This window comes from Saccopteryx bilineata, chromosome 1 (genome assembly GCF_036850765.1).
Source record: "Saccopteryx bilineata isolate mSacBil1 chromosome 1, mSacBil1_pri_phased_curated, whole genome shotgun sequence".
Taxonomy (NCBI): Eukaryota; Metazoa; Chordata; class Mammalia; order Chiroptera; family Emballonuridae; genus Saccopteryx; species Saccopteryx bilineata.
This window is the reverse complement of record NC_089490.1, coordinates 388654823-388680908: the sequence shown is the minus strand read 5'-3', so window position 1 is coordinate 388680908 and position 26086 is coordinate 388654823. Positions and strand designations below refer to the sequence as shown.

General features: G+C 42.9%; 1 pseudogene; it reads left to right on the top strand.

Annotated features, from left to right (window-relative positions):
- Positions 1 to 206: 206 nt before the first annotated feature.
- Positions 207 to 26086, top strand: part of LOC136319681 (wee1-like protein kinase 2) — a 59916-nt pseudogene continuing 34036 nt past the window's right edge.

Genomic DNA, 26086 nt, shown 5'->3' with positions numbered 1-26086 from the left:
CCGAGAGGACAAGGACAAGAACCTTCGAGCCTAGATGGGTCCCGAACTGTGTGGAAACACACACAGTAAGTGTTCAATTAAGGACAGGAACTGCCCAGTCCAGGGACGTTCTGAATCACTTGAAACCCACAGGAAGGAGAACAGACTGCAGAGAGGCCTGGGGGAAGCAGGACTTCTTGCTTCCATTGTCAGGCTCTTTGGCTGCGATGGATGACAACAGTATTAACAAAGAGCTAGAAACTAAAAGAAGAAGAGAGTGAGAGCAGAGGACAGAAGGAAGCGCCAGGGGACAGGAAGGCCCAGAGCCACACCCCAGAGGAGTCTGAGGCTCAGGACTCAGCGGCCAAGGTTACACCTCCCAGCACACCCCTTAATAAAGTGCATGAACTCAACACACTTCAGGAAAAAGACAAAGTGAGTCCAGGTACTGTTCTGGGGACTCTGGTATCAGAATCTCCCAAACGTCCTACAACACCAGCCCAGCCAGACGACACAAACAATCTGCTACACTGTGAGAGTGCCTTCACTTCCAAAGGCCGTGTGGGGCCAGTCTGTGACTTCTTCAACAGGGAAGACACCCTCCCGGGGCTCTAAGCATTTTAGAATCATACCTGTTTCCTTCACAGATGAAGTGATCTCATCAGCTGGGGTTAATGTTAATCCCCTCATCCCAGAGTGCTATAGAAAACAATTCCTTCAATCCAGTGACAAGAAGAAAACCTGAGGAGAGATCTCAGGAAAGCTGATCCAGAGAGGAAAGCTAGAACAAAGGGGCTGCCTGCCAAGAGGCTGTTCTACGAGAAAGTAACAAGACTCCTGCTATGGGAAGGAATTCATGGAGGTAGAAACGATTGGGGTTGAAGAATCTGGTATAGTCTATTAGAGCACTAAGAGGCTGGATGGATGTGTTTATGCAAAAAAACACTCCACGCAATCTTTCGCAGAATTATCAAGGGAGCGTTCGGCTTTGCATGATGTTTATGCTCATGTGGTATTAGGTCATCACCCCCATGTGGTATGTTACCACTCCACATGTATAGAAGATGACTGCGTGATCATTCAGAATGAATACTGCAATGGCGGAAGCTTGCAGGCTGCTGCATCTGAAAACACAAAGGTTGGCAATTATTATTATTATTTTTTAATATTAATATTTTTTTATTAAATTTAATGCAGTGACATTGATAAATCAGGGTACATATGTTGAGAGAAAATATCTCTAGATTATTTTGACATTTGATTGTGCTGTATACCCCTCCCGCAAAGTTAAATTGTCTTCTGTCACCTTCTATCTGGTTTTCTTTGTGCCCCTCCCCTCCCCTAACCCCTCTCTCCTTCTTCACCCCCTCCCCCCTCCCCCAACCCCCTCGCCCCTGTTGCCATCACATTCTTGTTCATGTCTCTGAGTCTCATTTTTATGTCCCTTCTATGTATGGATTCATCTCAGTTTTTTTTCTGATTTACTTATTTCACTCCGTATAATGTTATCAAGGTCCATCCATGTTATTGTAAATGATCCAATGTCATCATTTCTTATGGCTGAGTAGTATTCCACAGTATATATGTACCAAAGTTTTTTAATCCACTCGTCCTCTGACGGACTCTTGGGCTGTTTCCAGATCTTCGCTACTGTGAACAATGCTGCCACAAACATGTGGGTGCATTTCTCCTTTTCGAGCCATTCTATGGTGTCCTTGGGGTATATTCCTAAAAGTGGGATAGCTGGGTCAAAAGGCAGTTCGATTTTCAGTTTTTTGAGGAATCTCCATACTGTTTTCCACAGTGGCTGCACCAGTCTGCATTCCCACCAGCAGTGCAGGAGGGTCCCCTTTTCTCCACATCCTCGCCAGCACTTATTCTGTGTTGTTTTGTTGATAAGCGCCATTCTGACTGGTGTAAGGTGATATCTCATTGTGGTTTTAATTTGCATTTCTCTAATGATTAGTGATGTTGAGCATTTTTTCATATGCCTATTGGCCATCTGTATGTCCTCTTTGGAGAAGTGTCTATTCATCTCTTTTGCCCATTTTTGGATTGGGTTGTTTGTCTTCCTGGTGTTGAGTTTTACAAGTTCTTTATAAATTTTGGTTATTAACCCCTTATCAGACGTATTGTCAAATATGTTCTCCCATTGTGTAGTTTGTCTTTTTATTCTGTTCTTGTTGTCTTTAGCTGTGCAAAAGCTTTTTAGTTTGATATAGTCCCATTTGTTTATCCTGTCTTTTATTTCACTTCCCCGTGGAGATAAATCAGCAAATATATTGCTCCGAGAGATGTCGGAGAGCTTACTGCCTATGTTTTCTTCTAAGATGCTTATGGTTTCACGGCCTACATTCAAGTCTTTTATCCATTTTGAGTTTATTTTTGTGAATGGTGTAAGCTGGTGATCTAGTTTCATTTTTTTGCAGGTAGCTGTCCAATTTTCCCAACACCATTTGTTAAAGAGGCTGTCTTTACTCCATTGTATTTCCTTACCTCCTTTGTCAAATATCAGTTGTCCATAGAACTGTGGGTTTATTTCTGGGTTCTCTGTTCTATTCCATTGATCTATATGCCTGTTCTTATGCCAGTACCAGGCTGTTTTGAGTACAATGGCCTTGTAGTATAACTTGATATCAGGAAGTGTGATACCTCCCACTTTATTCTTCTTTTTTAAGATTGCTGAGGCTATTCGTGTCCTTTTTTGGTTCCATATAAATTTTTGGAATATGTGTTCTATATCTTTGAAGTATGTCATTGGTATTTTAATTGGTATTGCATTGAATTTATGAATTGCTTTGGGTAATATAGACATTTTAATGATGTTTATTCTTCCTAACCATGAGCACGGTATATGCTTCCACTTGTTAGTATCTTCCTTGATTTCTTTTATCAATGTTTTGTAATTTTCCGAGTACAAGTCTTTAGTCTCCTTGGTTAAGTTTACTCCTAGGTACTTTATTTTTTTGGTTGTAATTGTGAAGGGGATTGTTTCCTTAATTTCTCTTTCTGACTGTTCATTGTTGGTGTATAAAAATGCTTCTGATTTCTGAGTATTGATTTTATATCCTGCCACTTTGCTGAATTTATTTATCAGGTCCAGTAGTTTTTTGACTGAGACTTTAGGGTTTTCTATATACAATATCATATCATCTGCAAATAATGATAGTTTTACTTCTTCTTTTCCAACTTGAATGCCTTTTATTTCTTCTTCTTGTCTGATTGCTGTGGCTAGGACTTCCAGGACTATGTTAAATAAGAGTGGTGAAAGGGGGCACCCCTGCCTTGTTCCTGATCTTAAGGGTATTGCTTTTAATTTTTGCCCATTGAGTATGATGTTGGCTGTGGGTTTCTCATAGATGGCTTTTATCATGTTGAGGTATGTTCCCTGTATTCCCACTTTGCTGAGAGTTTTGATCATGAATGGGTGCTGGATTTTATCAAATGCTTTTTCTGCATCTATTGAAATTATCATATGGTTTTTCTCCTTCTTTTTGTTTATGTGATGAAGCACATTGATTGATTTACGAATATTGTACCAGCCTTGCCTCCCCAGAATAAATCCCACTTGATCATGGTGTATGATTTTTTCCATATATTGTTGGATCCGGTTTGCTAATATTTTGTTGAGGATTTTAGCATCTATATTCATCAGAGATATTGGCCTATAATTTTCTTTCTTTGTGTGGTCTTTGCCTGGTTTTGGAATCAGAATTATGCTTGCCTCATAAAAGGAGTTTGGAAGTCTTCCTTCCTCTTGAATTTTTTGAAATAGTTTGAGAAGGATAGGAGTTAGTTCTTCTTTGAATATTTGGTAGAATTCCGTTGTGAAGCCATCGGGCCCCGGACTTTTCTTTGTTGGGAGTTTTTTGATAACTGTTTCGATCTCCTTTGGTGTAATTGGTCTGTTTAAGTTTTCTGATTCTTCCAGATTGATTTTTGGAAGATTGTACGTTTCAAGGAATTTGTCCATTTCATCTAGGTTGTCTAGTTTTTTGGCATACAGTTCTTCATAGTATTTTCTTACAATATTTTGTATTTCTGTTGTGTCAGTTGTTATTTCTCCTCTCTCATTTCTAATTTTATTTATTTGAGTCCTCTCTCTCTTTTTCTTGGTGAGTCTACTTAAAGGTGCATCAATCTTGTTTACCTTTTCAAAGAACCAGCTCCTAGTTTCATTGATCCTCTGTATTGTTTCTTTAGCCTCTATGTTATTTATTTCTTCTCTGATCTTTATTATTTCCTTCCTTCTACTACATTTGGGCTTTACTTGCTGTTCTTTTTCTAATTCTTTTAGATGCAGGGTTAAGTTGTTTATTTGAGCTTTTTCTAGCTTCTGAAAGTGTGCCTGTAGTGCTATGAACTTCCCTCTCAGCACTGCTTTCGCTGTGTCCCATAAATTTTGAGTTGTTGTATGCTCATTGTCATTCGTTTCTAGGAATTTCTTTATTTCTTCTTTGATCTCATTCTTAATCCATTCATTATTTAACACCCTGCTATTTAGTTTCCATGTGTTTGAGAATTTTTGAGCTTTTCTGCTGTGATTCATTTCTAGTTTCATGCCGTTGTGATCGGAGAAAGTGCTTGATATGATTTCAGTCTTCTTAAATTTGTTGAGAGCACTTTTGTGCCCTAACATGTGGTCTATCCTAGAGAATGTACCATGAGCACTTGAAAAGAATGTATATTCTGCTGCTTTAGGGTGAAAGGTTCTGAAGATATCTATTAAATCGAGTTGATCTAGTGTTTCCAATAAGTCTGCTGTTTCTTTGTTAATTTTCTTTCTTGAGGATCTATCTAGTGATGTTAGTGGGGTATTGAAATCCCCTACTATTATAGTATTGCTGTTGATCTCGCCCTTTAAATCCATCAAAGTCTGTTTTATATATTTGGGTGCTCCTATATTAGGTGCATAGATATTTATAATAGTTATATCTTCCTGTTGGATTACTCCCTTTATCATTATGTAGTGGCCTTCTTTATCTCTTACTATATCCTTTATTTTAAAGTCCAATTTGTCTGATATAAGTATTGCTACCCCAGCTTTTTTTTCATTTCCATTTGCATGAAACATTTTTTTCCATCCTTTTACCTTCAATCTGTGTGTGTCTTTTGTTCTAAGGTGTGTCTCTTGTAGACAACATATGTATGGGTCCTGTTTTCTTATCCACGCAGCTACCCTATGTCTTTTGATTGGATCATTTAATCCATTTACATTTAAAGTTATTATTGATATGTAGTTGTTTATTGCCATTTTCTTCTTTAAAGGTGTATTCCTTTTTCTTTTTTTTTTTTCTGTATTCTTTTCCCACTTTATCTGTTTACACCAGGCCCCTTAGAATTCCTTGAGTTGTTCTTTGTCTGGGAAGCTTTTTATTTCTCCTTCAATTTTAAACGATAGCCTTGCTGGATAAAGTAGTCTTGGTTGTAGGTTCTTGTTCTGCATTACTTTGAATATTTCTTGCCATTCCCTTCTGGCCTCAAGTGTTTCTGTTGAGAAGTCAGATGTCATCCTTATGGGGGCTCCTTTGTAGGTGATAACTTTTTTTTCTCTTGCAGCTTTTAATATTTTCTCTTTATCGCTTAGCTTTGGTATTTTAATTATGATGTGTCTTGGTGTAGGTTTCTTTGGGTTTCTCTTTAATGGAGTCCTCTGTGCTTCTTGGATTTGTGAGAGTTTCTCTTGCATTAATTTAGGGAAGTTTTCAGCTATGATATGATTGAACAAAGTCTCTATCCCTTGTTCTTTTTCTTCTTCTTCAGGAACCCCTATGATGCGGATGTTATTTCTCTTCATGTTGTCACAGAGCTCTCTAAGAGTTTCCTCTGACTTTTTGAGTCTTTTTTCTCTTTTCTTCTCTGCTTTCATGCCTTCATTCCAGTTGTCTTCTAACTCGCTGATTCGATCCTCTGCTCTATCTATCCTGTTTTTAATTCCTTCCATTGTGGTCTTTATTTCTGATATTGTATTTGTCGTCTCCAACTGATTCTTTTTTATACTTGCAATTTCTTTATTTAGGTTTTCAAACTCCCCCTCCATTGTTGTTCTAAGATCCCTAAGCATCCTTACAATCATTATTTTGAACTCCGCATCTGGAAGTTTGATTATTTCCATATCACTCAGTTCATCTCTCGAAAGTGTCTCTTGTGGTTTCATTTGGATTGCACTCCTTTGTTTTCTCATCTTCTTCTTCTTTTTTTTTTATTTGTAGAGTTGATTGAGTCTAGGCTTGGTGTTGTCTGCCTCCAGTTTTCAGTTGTGTTATTTTTAGGTCTTCGTGGGTTGGTATCAGCTATTATTTGTAATCCACTTTCGGATTTGGGCAGCTTTGAAGTCTTGATTTGTTTGTTTTCTTAACAGGTGATAGTCTTGTTAACTGATCTCAGCAGGGGGCTTCCTTGAAACTGTATCCAGGAATGCTGTGGGTGTAACCTGAGACGCTGAAGGTCTCTTCCTCCAACTAATCTCACTGGGGGCAGGGTTTTTTCTCTCAGCTTCAGTAGGGGGAGGTGTATCTCAGATCTCCATGGAGACCTGAGTTACTGCCCCTCCTCCCCACTTCTTGTTTTCAGCTGTGTCTTGTTGTGCTGATTGGAGCTGGATAGATGTCCGGAGATCTCTGATCCGGAAGCACTTCAGCTCTGTTTTGTGAAAGGTTCAGTCCCTCCCCCAGCTATGGCCGCCTCCAGCACAAATGAGTCAGCTTTTTTATTTTGTTTCTTGCATACCTTAGCCCCTCACAGTCTGTCCCTCTCCCTGTCTTTTCCACTTGGGAGATAAGCTGGTCTTTTCAACCCACCTTGCTCCCTGGTCGCCAGGTAAGTGGCTGTGAGCAGTAGTTTCTGCTCTTTTTCCTCTGTGAAATCCTCTCTGGGCTCTCAGCCTCACCCCCCTCCTTCCCTTCCTGTAAGCAGAGGAGATTCAGGCACTCCTTACCAGGATTATTGTGGCTTCCTCTTTGCTCCTTGGTTTTTGAGAGCTGTTCTTGCAGTTCAGTGTTGGTTTTTCATGCTGATTTTTTCTAAATTGATTTGTATTCCAGTTTGGTGTTGAGAGCTGGGTGTCTGTGCATCCGCCTACTCCGCTGCCATCTTCTCTCTCCGGTTGGCAATTATTTTGAAGAGCCGAAACTCAAGGACATCCTTCTACAGATTGCCCTTGGGGTTACAAACATTCACAACTCTTGTGTGGTTGCACCTGGACATCAAACTGAGTAACATCTTCATTTGTCATCAGATGTAAAGTGCCTCTCCTGTAGTCCAAGAAGAGATTGAAAGGGATGCCAATTGGTTTCCCTCTGCTAATGTGATAGACAAAATTGGAGACGTGGGTGTTGCAGCATCAATTAACAAACCCAAAGTAGAAGAGGGAGACAGTCACTTCCTGGCTAAAAAGGATTCCCAGCATCGCCCGAAAGGAGACAATATACTTTGGGATTAGCAATTGTAACAGCTGTGGGAGCGGCGGCATTATCTAACAATGCCATGTGGTATCATATCCGTGAAGGTGATTTTCCGTGCATTCCTCAGGAGCTCTCAGAAGAATTTTATAGTCTACCCAGGAATATGATCCACTCTGATCCAGGAAGAGACCTGCAGCAGCTCTGGGCAGAAGCTGAGTTCTCCACCGCTCCCTGGGGAAAACAGGAGTGTCCGGCAGCAGCTCGATGTGGAAAGGATGAAGACAGCCACACTGGGAAGGGAACTGAGGGACGCCCCGCAGGCCCAGATCCCCCAGGGAGGACATAGTGACCCCCACAGGATCAAGAAGCACCAAATGCCTGATGGGAGAAAAGAGTGCGAAGTTTTCAAGCTTCACAAGGAGGAAGTTTTCCCTATTAGAACTCATTTCACACCAACCCACAGTAGATACTGACCGTGCCAAACTTGCCCTTGTAAATGGAAAGATTAACCAATTTAAAGGCCCAAAGCTGTCAAATGCTACTCCTAATTTAGCATTTATAGCCAAGATCCTAAAGGTATGGAAGCCTCCTGTCAGCAATGGTCTCCGCTTCAGTAATCTCTATTGTTATAGTCCTAATACCACCTATCCTTAGCTCATTTCTCACATTCATCAGGCACAATGGCAAAGCATGGGCTTCTGAACTGATGGAAGAGATGGAATCAGCCCGAGGTGCAGCCTGTGGACTAGGAGTTTGCTCTAGCTAATTACCTATAGAGGATTCCAGTGACTCTTCCTGCACATAGAAACAAATACAGTTTTGAGTTGAGGTAACAGCTTACCAGAAAATAGCCCTGGATGTCAACAAATGTTTCCCAGGTTATATGATGGTATTCATAAAAGACTTCTTAGACACTTTAACGGAGACAAGCTCTTCCTCTGATATTGTATTTGTTAAATATAAATGACTTTACTGTTATTTGAGGTAGGTAGAAATAACTTGAAATTTCTGAGCTGGCTACTAACTTATAGAACAAAGACTCTGGGGGAGGGTCTTAGGGAAATGTGATGGGATTTAGTTTCCCTTAGTCTGTTTGCCCTGACTCTCTTGTAACGGTTATGACTGGGTTTGATTTTCTGCATGTCACCACATTTCTCCTTGATTATTATCAGAATTTGGCTTTGTTCCCTGTGATTTTTATCTTATATATATATTTATTTATTGTTAAGTGAGAGGTGGGGCGGCAGAGACAGACTCCAGCATGTGCCTTGCCTGGGATCCATCCAGCAAGTCCCTACCAGACCATACTCTGCCTGTCTGGGGCATTGCTCTGTTGCTTGGCAACCAAGCTATTTTAGCACCTGAGGCCAAGGCTATGGAGCTATTCTCAGAGCCCAGGGCCAACTTTTACTTGAACCACTAGAGTCATGGTTACGGGAGGGGAAGAGAGAGAGAGAGACAAATGGGGGTGGGGTGGAGAAGCAGATGGTCACTTCTCCTGTGTGTCCTAACTGGAATTCAAACCCAGGACTTCCACAAGCTGGGCTGACACTATACAACTGAGCCAACCGGCCAGGGCCTTTATATCATATTTTATCCAAATCTTTTTCTCTGAACTTTTTTTAAAGGAACAGACTATTTGTAAATAAAGATTTTTATCTTGTCCACAGAAGAGGAAAAAAAGGGAAAAATAAACCCATGGGAAGTGTTCAGTTTCTACTTATGAAATGAACAAAAGAGATTGTGTGTTGCTCAGATACGTATAAAATAGACTGAAGGTGCTGAACTGTAACCAAATCCCTCTGGCTTTTTTACTCCTTTCCTCCCTTCTCCCTGCTTCCCAGGACTGTGCCCGGCTCAGTTGAACACTATTTTAAAATTTCTGGAAGCAGAGACTTGGCTTTCTTGTTGGTCCCTGCTCTTGAACTCTCCCAGTCTTCTCTCTCCAAAACAGGTTCCAACCCGTTGCTTGGGAGGGAGGGTAGCGAAATGGAAAGTATTCTGGAATTAGTTCTAATTCTGGCTCTGCCACTTACTCATTGTACTTCACCTCTCCGTTCTTAACCTTTTGCTTGTATGTAAACCACATTAGGTTCTTAGAAAGATTAAGTAAGAAAACATGGTGCAGAAGCATCGCATGGTGCTTGGCCCATTAGTGACAGGCAGCGTTAAGCAGTGGGGCGCAGCGGTGCTCAAGACAAGATTCCAGCTCCCAATGAATTTAATTTCTAGGAGACAATAAGAAGTTATGGGTCAGTGCTTACAGAAAATAGAAAAGATGTTAGGGAAAGTGACCTGAGAGAGGAACTCTTTGAGGAGATGTCATTTGCTTTGAGACCCAAATGACAGAAACAAAGCACAAGAAAATGTGCGGGCATGGCATTGTAGAAGGAGGGGAAAGTGATGATGGAAGCCCTGAGGTGTGAGTGAGCGACGATCCATGAGACGAGTTCCCATGGGACTAAATAGTTTGCCCAGCTACCCACCTATGAGGTGCCAGGTCTTTTGCTCTTAAGTACGGAGTGCTGGTCACTACTGCATAGAGGTATGAGAGAAAGGAAAAGTGAACGGAGGAGAGGCGAGGGTGGAACACCTTTACTTGGCTCTACTGCATCTGTCTTTCTGATAATTTATTTGCATGATTGGAGGATTCTGGCTCCCATTAGGACCTTCCAACCCTACCAGCCCAAGCTGCCATGTAAGGGACCACCAGCCCTAAAAGCTCTCACGCCAGTTCCAATTCCCTTGCCATTGATGACAATGAAGAATCAACTACTTCTACAACTTGGATTTTTTATTTCTCATTATATGTGCATGGTAAAAAATAAAAAAATGTATAACAAAATAAAAATCAATCACAATTCCAATCTTTTCTGGATATTTTGGTGTTTATTTTTCTGGTAAGTTCCCATGCGCACAGATACTTTATAAGATTATGAACTTCCTGTACACACAGTTTTTGAAATATGCTTTTTTTTCTCATGTCATGAAAAAGGTATGCCTTCAAATGCATTTTTAACAGCTGCATAATAATTTACTACATGCCAACCCAGAAGTAACTATTTTAGGGCTTTTATTATTCTAAGTAACACAGAGATCCTTCTTACCTGTAAACCATAATGTGCCATAGAATTACATAATGTGCCAATAGAGTAGGGGACATGCCCTCCCACCGAGTGCTGTGTCCTGTGCTCAGGGAAACTGTTTTCTTAGTTGGGGGGGGAGAGGGGTACTTGTGCTCCCCAACACCCTGCCCATGAGTGAGTAGCATGCCTCATGGTTGCTCTCTGCAGAGAAATGGACATTTTTAGACTTTACCGTCATTCTCAGATGCTCCCTATCATTTTGGTCCTAGGAAGGATACCGTGGGGAAAATGAGGAGAAAAAAGGGAAATACAACTTAATGTTATATTGAAACAAATGTTTATTTGTTTATTTATTTATTTTTAATTCAGTGAGAGGACAGGAGGCAGAGAGACAGACTCCTGCATGTGCCCCGACTGGGATCCACCCAGCAAGCCTACTGGGCGGGGGGATGCTTTGCCCATGTGGGACATAGCTCTGTTGCTCAGGAACTGAGCTCTTCTTAGCGCCTGGGGGCACAGGCCATGGAGCCATCCTCAGCACCTGGGCCAACCAGTTCCAATTGAGCCATGGCTGCAGGAGAAAAGAGGAAGAGAGAGAGAAAGAGAGAGAGAGGGAGAGAGGGAGAGAAGGAGAGAGAAGCAAGAGGGGGAGTGGTGAAGCATATGGTGAAGCACAGTTTCTCCTGTGCGCCCTGACCAGGAATGGAACCCAGGACATCCACACACTGGGCCAATGCTCTACCACTAGGCCAATCAGCCATAGCTGAAACAAATATTTAAATAATACTTTAGACATATGAGTATTACTTAATACATTTTTAAAAATTAAATAATAAGTTGGCAAAAAGTTGAGATAGGGATCAGGGCCTGGCTCAGTGTGCCCGAGTCTAAGGTGACTATGTTTTGCTTCTGTAGGGACCTCCCATGGGGGTGGACATGGGAGGCAGGAGTCAGTGTTTCTGATCACTGGCAGTGTTGGGTTAGAGTGGGGGCTACCCATCTATAGTAGGCACGAAGAAAAATCCATGTATCCCCTTGGGGATGACTGAGTGACTGTGTGTTGGGGGGGGGTAGCAATATTCATTCCTGTTGAGGCAAGGTGTGGATCTGCCTTTTATGGTGGGTGTTCAGGTTAACGTTCCTTCTTCCGGCTACCACCATCCTCACAGCTTCTCCAGGTTTCTGTTTGGCTTCAGAAACAAAAGGAAAAAAATTCAAACCAGTGAGAAAGACAAAGGAAAAAAGACAGTGAGAAGAATAGAGTAAAAGAAAAAAAAAAAAAGAAATAGAGGTGAAGAAAAACCAGCTATAGGGAAGGCTGATGGTTTTGAGAAGTAGAAACCTTTTGGGAAGAAGCTGAAGCAGCAACAGATACTCTGGGTCTGGACAAACTTATTCTACCTCTGCAGCTGACAACCTCTAACTCATCGGGGCCAATGTCAAGTACGCTGATTCTGATACCCCACGGGTCAGAGAAGTGGCTTCGACAACTCTACTCACTATCGACCATCCCTCTGAATCGGTTTGGTGCCCTCTTATAGAAAAGCAATTTCTCAAAGTTCCTGGAAGCTGATTACTTCTCAGTGGAGCAGACAATGAGAAGTTTGGGCCAGGGAACTGCCTTTCCTGAGCATGCCTGGAAGACCCCTGAATTTCTGGGGGAGGGTGTGAAACGTGGCCTGAGGGTGGGAGGCGGGAAGGACTGGAGAGAAGGGTGTGGGGAAAAGAAAGAGAGAGGAGGAGGTCTGGGATGTGGAGGAAGAGTCCCACTCTCCTTCCCCCCACTCACCTTTTGTTGCCACAGTTCTGTTTGCTTCCATTCTGTAGGAAATGGCATTCTGGTGTCCACTGAAAAAGCCCATCGGTCACTGTCAGCTTCTGCAGGTGGTGTGGAGAAAATGGAGGAGCTGGCAAATACACGGCTCATTCAATACTGCGGGAACACATCTTTGTTCAACTTGGTGAGATGGAACCTCTCAAAGAACACCTAATAGGAAACGACAGGAAAGAAACAAAAACAACCTATAAATGGGGTTCAAGGAGGTTCTTAATCTAATCTCCACAGTTCCCCCTCACACCCAGCCCCGTTTGAGTACACACAACTAGAAGGCTTTGTTTCTTTTGAGCCCACACTCAGAGGCCCTCCTGGGAAGCCGTGTCTTCCCTCCCCCTCGTTGTGGGCCCTCGAGTTCTCCCTAGGCTCGAGGGAATTCCTCCTTCATTCTTTCTGGGCGTCCCCTTGGCTGTGGACCGGGGAAGCGCTTCTTTACCTTTGCCCCATTGCCTTCTCTTACATTCACATGATCGGGCTGGGTTCTCCATTTATTTTGGGTTTTCCAAAATAAAAGGGGGTTCAGAGATTATGGGTAATCAACCTCTTCCTTTTGAAAAAGCAACTGAAGCTCAGGCCAAGGAGGAGATTGACAAGGTCCCAGGGGAACTGCCTGAGTGGGGCAGCATCCAGCCCCACACTCTTCTCAATGCGATCACGGTTACTAACCATTTAGAACAGACGATTTAGACTCTAATAAATTTTAGAGGTTAGAAGAGTAGGTTAAGGGGAGTAAGATCACCTCCATAGGCTCAAATAGCCAGGAAACCGTTGGCCTGCCTTCCAACATCTGTTAAAGGTGGTGCTGCTGATTGTTCCAGCAGAAGTGATTGACAGGTCAGTAGCCCAATGAATGACGAGTATTGGAAACCAACTGGCAATTACCACCAGCCTGTTCAGCCAGGTCTCGTGAGACTCTGGGGTAACGGTTTCGGCAAGAGCAGTTAAAGATTTCCATAGTTGAAGTCCAGGGTCGTCTGAGGAGATGGTGAAAGCCAATTCTCTCCCTGGTAGAAGGAACATATTTGAAGGTCTAAAAGTACAAAATGAATCCTCAAAAAGAGTATGGTGTTGTCATACTGAAAACTTAATAAAAGGGAGGGGCGTAATGAGCTAAGAAGCTGGTAGGAAGCCCTGGCCAGATTGCTGGGTTGCTTAGAGTGGTTGTCCTGATACACAAAGATTGCCTGGTCGATCCCAGGTCAGAGCACATACACAAACAGACCTCTCTCTCTCTCTCTCAACTCTTCTCCTTCTAAAATAAAATTAAAATGTTGGTAGGAAAATGAGCGAGCTGGAAGGAGGAAAGGAGGTCAGAGATTGGGACAGAACACCTAGGTAGCCCTAAGAAGGTGGGGATTTAAGGTGTTCATTGCAGCCTTTGTAGACTGTGTGAAATGCTGAGGCCATTCCTGGGGGATATGATGGGGACACTTCTGGGGACTTCACTGGTAGGGCTCAGGCTGGCAGGCAAGGAAGGCAGCCTTGGTGTGTTTTTAACTATGGAAGTGGTCTCTCTGCACAGACTTCTAAGTAAGAGCTGGCTTGGATGGTGAGAGGCGTGGCCTGGCCTACTAGATGATTTCTCAGCGTGTGGGAGGATGGTTGAAGCACAGAGGTGGAGCAGCTCATCTTAAGGGTACAGTCACAGCTGTGTCCTCTGGAAGCATGTCTGTGGCTCACCGCATAACATTTTAGAGGAGGAAGTTGGATAAAGAGAGAGAGAGATGAGACAGGGAGCTATGAAATGAAACATATGACAAAGGAAAGAGTATTATGGGGGGTTGAGTGGGAGCCTCAGGCAAGCTGGACAAACTGCTGCTTGACACATTGGCTGTTACTTAGTACATGCTGGCTATTATCATCACTGCTCCTCTTGGATGGGTGGGGAAGGGGCTGCTTGAGTCTAGTAGTTAAATAGGATAGGGAACTGAGCGAAGTAAAAGGGAAAGCTAGCAAAACAGGACATCCTACCTGCTTCTCCGTCTCCCCTATGTTTAGAGAATCACAAAAGCCACCCCTCCACTGAAGGGAGATTGAACTAAGTAGAAAAGCTTTTGTTATGTGCTGGAACTGGGATCCCAAAGGATGGGAAGTAGAAATGAAGAGATTATCCTTCCCAAATCTATCTTAAATGAGTCATATTAGCAGTCAAGTGAGAGAGGGAGGTACAGATGAGAACAAGAATGACACTTGGTGTGGGCAGGCACTGGTGAGCTATGTCTATTAGGCATTAACTGCTAGTGTAGTTGCTTGTGTGTGTGTGTGTGTGTGTGGGGGAGGATTGTGAGTAGCAGCCATCTAGTCTCTTTTGGGGTTAAGATATAGGATGCCACTGGAAACTCGCACCAATCATTGTCACAAGTGTCAACTTTCTCAGATACCATTGACATTTGAGGATTGCGAGAGAAAGAATCCTCCAAAAGGCCCTGAGACAAGGAAACCATTTTGTATTTAACAAAGAGGGTATCTATCAATGGAGGCTCCTGAATACTCTGTGGAGGACATAGTACAATTTGTAACGGTTCTGAATAGAGAAAAGGAAACTCCCATGTCATAGTGCATTTCCCCTGGCCTTTCCCATCCTCACTAGTTTCTGTGTTTCCTCTTTATCAAGCCATTGAATCAAAGGCATTTACTGGTTGGCACAAAGTGGGCAGTGCTTAGGTAGCTAAGAGAGGTGCTGTCGAAGGAAGAGTGAAGAATGCCCTGAATCCCCAAATTATTCAATTCAGATCGGTTGAAGGGTGGGGAGCTGGCAGGCCTACAATTGAAATGGACAGTTACTTGGATTAGCCTAACCAGGCTAAGGGGCTCTGGTCAGCAGGAAGTAGTTATGGGATGTGATGGTCATGAGGGGATTTGGAGGAGTGGATGGGAAGGCAGGTGGGTAGAGAAGACTTACTCTAAGGGAGAAACAGCCCGTGGGAGGAGGGTAGGGAGGCACATTAGTCATCAACCTTCCTCTGTCCCTCCTAAGCCATCTCCTACAGCAGGCCTATCTGTGAGACTTCCCACCCTTCTCAGCCCCCTAAGCCCGTCACCTGCCATGAGTCTTAATAATAAATTGAAGATAAAGGAGTGAGGGAAAGGGAGAGACAGGGATGGGGAGAGGCTGAGTCAAATTGATATCATACACAGACACAGAAAGACAGCAGTGAGACAGTAACAGATCTTCTGTGGCTTTTAAACCTTTTTTTAAAAATCATAATGAAAAAGCTTTTTCTAAAAATGTTTTTTTAAAATATATTCTCATTTTCAAGAAATATTTACTTCCCTAACCAAGAATTTAAGGTCGTCTGCTCCAACCATGATACTTCCTGAGCTAAATTTGCATTGGGTCCTTTACTTGCTAAACAATGCTTCTTTGGCTTGTAAAGAGTTGCAGTGAACCAGAGACAGTGTTGTGTACTAGTTTCTGAACCCTGAAGGGCATTTCTGAGAGACCAACCATACCCTCTGCCCCCTTTCCCTTCCAGGTGGTCAATTCTGGGGAGAGATAAGACAGGGGATAAAATGGGGAGTAGAAGGCAAAAAGGAATTGTGAGTCCTATCCCCCATATCTGCTGAACTAGTCTGGTTGGGAGAGGAGAGGAGAAGAGTGTTGAGATGGACAGATCAGCTAGAAGAGGTGTTACAAATCAAATGGGAACACCATGAGAGTAATGGTAAAGAGCTGTTTGTGCTGCTGGGTTCTTTGGGTAGTTGTATTATGAAATCGTTAAGTCGGCCCAGAGATCACAAGAAAAAGAGATGGTATCCCTCAATTCTTTTATTTGTGGCTTAATTGAAACTTGATGCTTTTAACATTCAGGACTGATGCTTTGGGTGAATTATTTTTTTAGTTGAGGATGGGAGGAATTCCATTAAATGGGATTCACAGGAAGTAAAAACTCCCCATCCTTGGAAAGACTTTGTACACTATTGTTGTTCTCTGACTGCAGCTCTCCTTTCCCTCCCCTTCCCAAGTCCTTGTTTGTAAGAAGGGCCACCAGGCAGAGGAGTTGCCATGGTGGCTGCAGCATCATTCTTCCATAGGAGTGAACAGAGCTCTTTCACCAGAGCAGCCCATGACAAAACTGGATTTTTTCAAGAAGAACTTTGCCAGAGAAATAAAATAAATAAATAAATAAAAAAGTAAAAAACCAAGCCCTGGCAGGTTGGCTCAGTGGTAGAATGTCGGCCCGGCTTGTGGACATCCCGGGTTCAATTCCTGGTCAGGGCACACAGGAGAAGTGCCCATCTGCTTTTCCACCCCTTCCTCTCTCACTTCTCTCTCTCTCTTTCTCTCTTTCCCTTCCCCTTCTGCAGCCATTGCTCAATTGGAGCAAGTTGGTCCTGGGCGCTGAGGATGGTTCCATGGCCTCTGCCTCAGGCACTGAAATAGCTTAGTTGCTGAGCAACAAAGCAATGGCTCAGATGGGCAGAGCATCGCCCCCTGGTGGACTTGCTGGGTGGATTCCTGTTGGGGTGCATTCAGGAGTTGGTCTCTCTGCCTCCCCTCCCCTCCCCTCACTGAATAAAAAAAAAAAAACCCCAAGAAAACCAACCAAATAAGAACATGTGAAAGATAGGAGTTAAGAAATCTTTTGACTGGCTTATAACCTGCTGTGATTTTAAGCTTTGCTATTAGCAGTTTGGACTTATTATATAGTTCAATCCTGTTTTTATCTTGACCTCATGGGAGGTGGACCACTCCAGGGGTGGTCTTCTCCATGGGACGTCTCCTTTGCTTTTTGTGGGTGGAATAAGGCCTTTCCCAGTCTCCCATAAAACTCATCTTTACATGTTTTACTTCTACTTCCCTCGTCCTCTGAATAGCTCCTCTGTTTTAGGGTCCTGTGCTCTAGCCTAGTCTTCTGTTTGTTACATAGGTAGGGTGCAAAGCCTTGTGTCCTCTTGCTCTGACCTGTGTAGGGCTGTTTTGGGAGTTGGGCCGTACCTGTGAAATGCAGGCTAGCGTTTTCAGGTCATCATCAGAGGCTTCTCTCTCCATCTTTGTTCCCTCTTTGAAGACTTCCGTGTCTCCCATTCCTGCGTGCCCCCACCTTCTCAGCCTCCCAGTGGTTACAGAATCTAGTCTTCACAGTTTTACAAAATTAATACTAAAAATAGAAGTATGATCAAAGAAAATTTTCTTAAAAGACAAGGGTTGTTTCTTCACAGAGACAGTAGGAGCATACTTAATATTTAGGCTAAAAGTATCTATTATTTATGTTAGTATTATGTACAAATAAAATAATAAGTTTGTGCAACTGGTAAAATGGTGGGCAAGCAGCAGGGAACAGAAAGGTTATGGGGGCTGCCTTCAGTAAGCTCTGGAGTCGAATGATCTAGTGATCTAGTCTCCAGGAAGACTCCTGAACCTTGTCAGTTATGGGTACACGGCCTGGGCCTCAGGGTGTTCTTCCAGGCAGTAAGTGAGGGATGTGTGCAACACAGCTCAAGTTCTGAGTGACTTCAGAGCAGCTAAGATACTATTTGGCTGAGGTGACAGAAGGAGGCTTTCGTGATAGACTCAGCTGATCTGAGCAAATTTACTTCAAAGGAAACTACCTGGGAAGGGAGAGGAGAAAGCGGGAGAAGGGTGAACCTCTCCAAGGAGCTCAGTTGTGTCCTAGCCTGTGGCAGGAGTCCCAGGGGAATCCTGGCCCGCTGGAAGGATGTGGCTTTCACTGTTACAGCATAACGGTGGGGCAGACACTTCTAGGTCAAGACAGCCCCTTGTCAAGTTGCTGAGTCTGGGAGGAATGCGAGTCACGATGGCAATTTGGGGTAATTTACTGAAGAAATCCATTATGTTCCTAGATACAAGGGATCTTCTTAAAGATCATGAGAAAGCAGAGGCCTTCAACTGTGACAGTTCTCTTGGGATGCTTCAGAGAGTGGACACCGTCTGCTTCTCATTCCTTTTTTTTTTTCATTTGCCAGAGCATTTCTGACCCTTCCCTCTCATCCCTGGGTTCATATCTGATTACTGGGTGAGATGAGGTCAAGGGGTTGGGTAGGGGAGACAGCGAGAAACGGCTTCACTGAGAGATTGTAGAAGAAATCTTCAAGTCCAGCATAATAAATGGAACCCTTGAGAATGTGGACAGACTAGATAACATTTAGCAAAGCAGAGGGGAGGGCGAGGTCATGGTGGCCATCAGCAAACTGGAGTCTAAGGTGCCCATGTTTGGCTGCTGTGAGAAACCCGGCATCCTCTAGAGTTAGGAAAGTATTAGAAGGACCCACAAAGAGGCTTTTGGGTCAGGGGCTCTGAGTGATGTGACTGGTCTTCCTGTGGGGAAGCAAGGAAGAGTCTAGCAAGATAGAACAATGCAGAAGTGGGAAGTACTAGGGGTCATTTCCTGCCCCTCCTGTGTGCTGTGCATGGCTGCCCGAGACTAAGGGCTCGGCGGTGTTCTTCTGAACCCACTTCCTAGATTGATCTCTACTTCCTAGGCTCTCCCAGCTCTCCTGAGGGGAATGGAAGGACAGCTCGAGAGAGGGTGGGGTGGGGAGGAAACATACCAGAGTCGGTGGCATGGAAAAAAGTTAAAGTAGATTAAGGGGGACAGACAGTTGAGGAAAAGGTGACAACCAAGCTCTCGTGTCCCATCAGAAAGAGTTCAACAAACTCACAGAGCATGGTTATGGTGTTTTTAAAGTGCTGCAAGCCTCAGGAAAAATTCATTTCCCCTGTGCACTTCAGATAAATGCTTTGAGCTTTGCAGAAGATATTTACTTTCACAGACGCAGGCCTGAACTTGGTTAGGATTCATTACTCCCGTGTTCTGGTCTGCCTGGGAATAGGGTACGTCATTAGCGCATGGACGTAGAAGGTCGTCTTCCCACTATTTTCCTTGAGGACACTATGGCAGATGGGAGGGCATGGATGGGCCTGAGTTATCCTTCCACAGATGGGACATGCAGAGTTTCTGATGAATGGGGAAAGCTTCTTCTGAGAAGTGTAGATTCAGAAGCAATGGCTTCAGAGGAAGCACAATATGGTCAAGCTGGCTTCCCTGGTTGCGTTGACCTGCTTTTGTGGCTGGGTGGTAGCAGGTGCCCTCTCTCCCCTTGCCCACACCTTTTCTAGCTTCTCAAGGTTTAGTTCCATATGGGGTGAGGGGAGAGAACAAATAAGATGAGCTAAAGGAGAGACATGGAAAAACAGAAAACACTGGATAGTGATGGCAGGGCAGAAACCTAGAAGAGGCTGCATGCACCCAGCCACTTGTGAGGCCCTGCAAGTCACCCCCTAGACCAGCTGTCCCTCAGAAAGGTTCTTCTGATTCAAAGTTGTATTTACCAGGTCTTCAGAGCCTTTTAAAAGTGCAAAAAGGGGAAAAGCAGCTGGAACTCTATACCAAGCCACTTTTGTTAACCTTTTCAAGCTTACAAGAGGGACTGTCTTGATGAAAACCTACTGTTTATCTTGTTAATTGCCGGTGGGGCTCTGGTTTGCATGTGAGAAGAGGGATAGAAATGCAAGAAATTTTTAAAGTCAGGGCTGGTAGAAGATGGCTTCTTCCCTGTTCCTTTGAACTCCCTGAGGGCAGAGAGCAGTCTCTTTCTATCTCTGTATCCTGAATGTCTAGCATATTGTAAGAGCTCAATAAATAGGTATTTATTGAACTAAGTTATTGACTTTCCATTGGGGGTGAATACACAAAATTAACTCCTGCTGTGGAACAAGGGACCATAACGATAAAAGGTGAAGCATGAAATGGTCTGAAGTTAGAAATCCACAAGAGAGAAGTGGGCTATATCTTAAATCACCACTATTAGGAGTGGGGATAGAATGGATATGCCAAAGGGAGAGGGTCGTAGGAGGCGAGAGAAGAAATGTAGTGTGTGGAGAGGACGGAACCTACACAAGAACTGCTGCCTTTGAACCTGAGCATACTTCTTCTTCAGAAAGTCCTTAAGTCTTGAGTCTTTGTTTTAGGTTGTAGTTCTGGCAAATAGGGTCCCTGGCCCTTTACTACAGAGCACAGCATAGTCAGAGACTGCCAATACTTAGGATTTGGGAGGCAGAGGGAGAGGATGATTTCCCAAGTGATATGAGAGTTGGGGATCAAAATTCTAAAGACATGGGGATGTGTGTAATGGTGGACCTTAAATAGGGGTTGTAACAGAGAAGAGTTACTACCTAAATAAAAGATAGCTTCTATGGGTCACAGATATGATCTGCCATCTGTAGATGCTCTTCAGATTGACCTCCTAGTTTGGAGCTAATTTGTTACATGTTGTAAATGTCATTAAGAGGCCCCTCAAGCCTCAGGAATCCACAGTCTCAATGTTACTCCACAGTAATTTGTCATCTGGGGAATGTAGCGTGTTACTGGGAGGCAGTGCAATTGTGACTGCAGAAAAGGGGGGGTGGGCCTGGGATCCCTGATTTGACCCCTGAGGAAGAGGGGCACTAAAGGCCTGGAATGAAGTTCTTGGAAATGTATGTGTTGGAAGGTACCTCAAAGGTCTTCTAGTGGTTCCCAGACTTGGATTCTACAAATAAAAAAATTTATCCTCTAAATTTTGGGGAACAAAGAGATTTTTTCTTTTAAAGCAGCTGATTTTTTAAATTTATTCATTTTAGAGAGGAGAAGGAGAGACAGAGAGAGAGAGAGAGATGAGAGACAGAGAGAGAGAAGGGGGGGGAGGAGCTGGAAGCATCAACTCCCATATGTGCCTTGACCAGGCAAGCCCAGGGTTTCGAACCGGGGACTTCAGCACTTCCAGGTCAATGCTTTATCCCACTGCACCACCACAGGTCAGGCAACAAAGAGTTTTTTAAGGTCAGTAGATTAAAGATCTAAATATGATTTACAGTCGCTATCACATTACACAGAATAAGCATTTCAATGCCAGAAAAGTAGGAAGGATATTATCTTAGAACAGACATTGTTTTTCTGACTTGTTTTGGGGGCCAACTGGTCAACACTTGTCTTGAGGAATCTTGATCCAATCTATTTCTCTGCTGCCTGTCTTTGCTTCAACTGCAGGATCAGCTAACTTAAATAGCCCATACTGGGAGCCAAACTGAGTCCTGGGGGCTAGCACCTCATAGAGATACCAGCAGCAGCCACTGTTGCTCAAATCACATTGGACTAGTTAGTCCCAATTTCCTGAGTATGCAGGAGAGTTTCATGCCACGGGGTTGTTTTTTTGTGCTCTTTCTTCAGCAGGGAATGCAATGCTTTCCTTTTCTTCACATTTTCCAAGTGGCAGAATCCTGCCCATCCTTCAAAACCAGCTCAAGTGCCCTGTCCTCTGAAGTCTATCCTGAGAACCTTGCCCACTGCCATTGCGGGAAGGACTGTATTTCAGTAGCACTGTATCTTCTAATTTTTCATTTATGTGTTCTATCAGTGGCATGAACCATGTGCCAAGGTGATGAGTTCCCTGCTAGGTTGGGAGACAAGGACTGTTTATTTTTTGTATCCTCAGTGCCTAGCATATATGAAGTGACTTATAGTCCAACCCATCAGGAGCTGATGGCAGGGAGTTTTGTTAGTTGCTCTAAAATTAATGGCTAAGTCCGTTTCAGGCCTCTTGGCATTGGGTAATAGGCATTGATCCAGGCTGGCAGCTGTTTGATGCTTTGGGTGCTTGACAGCCTTATCCTTTGTGGGTGGTCTTGGACACCTACCTGTAGAGACTGGGATTCAGTGATAAGATTCCAGTTTCAGAAATAGTAGACAGAATGGAAATTAAGATACCAGCTTGCTCTTGAGGGCCAAGTAGAATGGCTTCATCTATTGGTATCCTGTTTGAGGAAATGACGTGTTCATCAGGAATAGTACCAAAGGTCCAGATGTTAGAGTCCAGGTTCCTGAGTTGGAGCAAGAGAACCAGCTATTTGACTTGGTCCAGTTCCACTGTGTGGCTCTTAATAGTTTTGTTACAAAGCTGGCCCCTTGGGAACAATGGGCAGCTGCTGCCTGTCCTGGCCTAACTCCCGAACCTGCCTCCAAGGCCCCCTTTTTTTTCTGACTTCCCAGTGAGCCAAAGCAGCCCCACCTGGGCTCTCTCCTCTTGCTTCTTCTATTCTAAGTCCTTCCTCGTTTCACTGCCTCCAGCTTTAATAAACACACTGTCAAAATAAAAATTAATAAGAAAAACAGACAAAATAGTTTGGGGAGATAAAAGGAAAAAGAAATAGAAAATAAAGAGAAAATATAAGATAGACTGATATTAGGTGATAATAATTAACCTGAGTGAAGCATAATAAATAGTGGAGGCTTTAAAGTAGAAGGACACCAGAGCATGTAATAAGAAGCAGCTATTTTGTAGCATAATTTGGGACTTCTAGGGTAATAAGTTTGCCTTCATTTATCCATACCCTCCTGCTATGTTCATAACATACACCTTGTATTAATATAGCACTTACAATGTCTTCAATTTTCTTTCATTTATGTTCACAAAGACATCAAATTTAGCACTAGAAGGAGCTAACCAATCTCCTCGATGACCATATGAAGTGAAAAAAATGACATGACCTAGCTAATTCAAAGAGAGCTGAAATCAGAGTCTAGTCTTCCGAGTCCTATCCCATGTTCTATTATAATGCATATATCTAAAAAGCATAGTAGTACCGTGGAGGATAAAAATATTGGGTATTTATATGCCCCCAAGGAGCTTATATTCTTTCTGAGAAGTTAAGATAGCTATAGTAAAGAAAAAGTCCCCAGCATATTGCTCATACTATAATGCGTATGTCTCGACACAATCTACATGGGCCCTGATGATTGGACCTGCATTTATTTTCTAACCTCCTCTTGTACTGCCCCTTTTAATGTTTAAGCTACTCCCCAAACACATCTTTCTGTCTGCAAACATACAAGGTTGTTCATACCTCAAGGTATTTGTACTTCTTTTTCTCTGCTTAGAATGCTCTTTGCTCAAACTCTTTGCATGGTTGTTCATTTTTTATCATTCAGGTTTCAAGTTTTCAGAAAGGCCTACCCTAACCACGCTCATGCTGCTTTCCTCTTCCCACAGGCACACTTGCAGCAACCTGATTTCTTTATTTTAATAAAGTGAGAGGCAGGGCGGCAGGGAGGTAGGGAGGCAGAGAGACAGACTCCCACATGTGCCCAACCAAGATCCACCCGGCAAGTGCCTAAGGCAAGGCCACGGAGCCATCCTCAGTGCCCAGGGCCAACTTGCTTGAACCACTCGAGTCAAAAGCAATCAAACACTGACCTTCCAGTTGTTGAAAGACCTAGGCTGAATGAAGTGCCTGTTCACTTTTATCTTCCATTCACATTTATCTTGGAGAAGCTTTGAATTTTCATTTTTTAGAGCATCACAGGCAGAATGGAGTTCTTGCTCAGTCTTTTGAAGACTCAAAATGTGAGAGGTCTTCTCTCCCATTTCTGCTTTGTGCTTCTGCTCCAAAGCACTGTATCGGGACTGAAGTTCAGCCTGGGCTTGACCGGCTTGCTCAAGCTGTTCCAATAGATGATGCACTTCTTCCTGTAGGTGTGTAACAGTGACTCTCTCTCAGCCTTTTCAACGTCCATCTTCTCCATCAGAATCTTATAGTCCTGTCTTTCTGTTTCCACACTGTTCCTAAAACTATTCTGTTCAGCTTCCATTGTTATAAGTGCCAAGTCAGAGTCTAAGATGAAAAATAAAGCCTCATGAACCATAAATTCACTCTGTCATTTCCATAAGCATAATGAAGTGCCTCTTCTAGTGAAGCATGGGGTTAGACACTCAGCACCAAACCTACAACTATTGTAAGACCCTCAATTTTTGCTTCTTGATACTTTTGACAGTTTGCATTTATTTGTGCCATTAATTGTATATATTTACTTATATCATTATCTTTTAATTTGTCTCTCCCAATACAGAATAAGTTTAATAAGAGGGGAAAAAAAAAAGCTGGCCCCTTGGTCTCTGAGTTGTAGATGGGGGACTGGTGTGCTTCTTGGCAAGCAGCAGGTCTTGAGAGATAGCCATTTGATTTGTATTTAAAAGTCTTATGATGGGGAATACTCATCTTCACAGGATAGTTTATTTTACTATGGGGTAGTTCTGATAACTTTTAAAAGTTATTTTTATTAAATTCTTCCTTCCTTATAACTAGAACCCATTGGTTTTAGTTCAGTCTTCAGTATCCTGTAAATGTTCAAAGTCTCTTATCTACATAAATATATGAAGAAAGCCAGACCCCATTGGTTATTGTAAGCCTTATTGGCTCCCCCAATCATTCCTTCCCTCCCTCTACCTCTCCAACCATTCTTCATAGAATATATTTTTAAGTCCTTCCACTTTTCTCTGGACTTGCTCTAGGTCATTAATGTCCCTCCTAAACAGAGGGCATAGTAGATCATTTCCTGGACATTTGTAATCCAATTAATGCAGCCCGAGGGGGTTGCAGACAATAAAAGTCCCAATCGCTGTTATTTTTTTCCATTTTTATGAAGTTTGTGTGGATGCTAAACCAGGTTCTCCATTTTACACTTAATGCAATTGATTTCTTTTATGTGCAAGATTTATCAACTATCCTGAGTGAATTTCAACTTTTTAGGTTAATATCCTGTCTGTTGAGATAGTTCTGAGTCTTAATTCAGTCAGGCAATATTAGCTATACCCCTGATTTGTGATATTAACATATATTGAGACACTACTTGTATATCTCTATTACAATAATTAAAAAAAATGGGAGGGGGATGGAACGAAGCAGAGTGTGAGTGTCGTTTATCATGCTGTGATGGGTTTGCTACTTGTCCTATTACTCTGTACACGAATCTCTGTTTGGTGGATGGGGATATTAGGAGACACTTTGTCAAACACATTACTGGTCAAGGTGTAAAGAGGAGGATATCACCAACCTCTATTTTTTGAGGCTAATATCTTTTGAGCAAGACAGTGTTTTTTCTTTTCTGCTTCCGTGTTTACCAAACAATATTCTCTTCTGGTCTCTTCATTGTGTTGCCTTTCCTAGGAGGACATGCCCTGTGCTGAGAACCTACACTGGCAAATTGCTTATTGCTATGGAATTGAGTAGTAGTTGAGCTATAAAATCTGTTTCTTAGAAACCTGTTGAGTGTGAATCTGTTTATTGGAGCTTGACTGAGGAAATGATAAAATCAAGTTTGCAGGACATATTCAGCAAATGCCTTTGTTTCCCAAAGGGTGGCTGTCTAAGGAAGATCAGCCTACAGCAGCCAACCAGAATTTAGATGGGGGAGAAATCATTTGTAGATTTTATGATAAGGATGAGGAAAAACTACCTGCCTGGAGGGGTGAGAAAGAGAAGTCTGTTGTTCATTTGTGTCTTTTATTATTCCTTTCTCCCCTAGACTCCCAGGAAGGAATGTACAAGGAAATGGGCATAATTTGTTAGCTTGTTCTGTATGGGTAGTTGATATAGAAAAGCCACAAGGCTTTTAATCGAGTCTATGATGGATTGTAAAGTCCAGTAAGAATGCTTTCTATCCATGATGCTTCTAACTAATTGCTTAGATCAAACTGGCTACACCCATGAGTTTACTTTTGAACTTCTACCTTGAACTTCATTCTTCTAGCTCCCTGCTACTGCTTGGTTCCAAGGTCTCAACAGGCCAAGGTATGTGACTCATCAGTCACAAGTCTTTGTATTTCTTCCATTTCATCCACGGAATGAAAAGAAATAAGATCTCTTGTTCCTTTCTTGGCTTTTTCTGCTTTCTTAGTGTCTTGCTAGGAAAAAGGGTCTGGTCCTTATTTGCTTGAGGGGACTTTATTAGACCTTGCCCTCTTCTGACACTTGGGAAGTCTTCTTCCTCGCTTCCCTTCTCATAGTC